The following is a 249-nucleotide window of genomic DNA, read 5'->3' as shown; positions in this document are numbered from 1 at the left end:
GCGCTTGCTTGCGTGCGCGCCTCCGCCCGATCAAACGCCAGTCCCAGTGTGTGCTTGCGTGCGCGCTCCCGCCCGATCAATCACCAGTCACAGGGTGTGCTTGCGTGCGCGCTCCCGCCCGATCAATCACCAGTCACAGGGTGTGCTTGCGTGCGCGCCTCCGCCCGATCAATCACCAGTCACAGTGTGCGCTTGCGTGCGCGCCCCCGCCCGATCAACCGCCAGCAAAGATGATAAAGCGTAGTCTTT

Source organism: Leucoraja erinacea, chromosome 7 (assembly GCF_028641065.1).
Source record: "Leucoraja erinacea ecotype New England chromosome 7, Leri_hhj_1, whole genome shotgun sequence".
Classification (NCBI taxonomy): domain Eukaryota; kingdom Metazoa; phylum Chordata; class Chondrichthyes; order Rajiformes; family Rajidae; genus Leucoraja; species Leucoraja erinaceus.
This window is presented reverse-complemented; position numbering follows the sequence as displayed.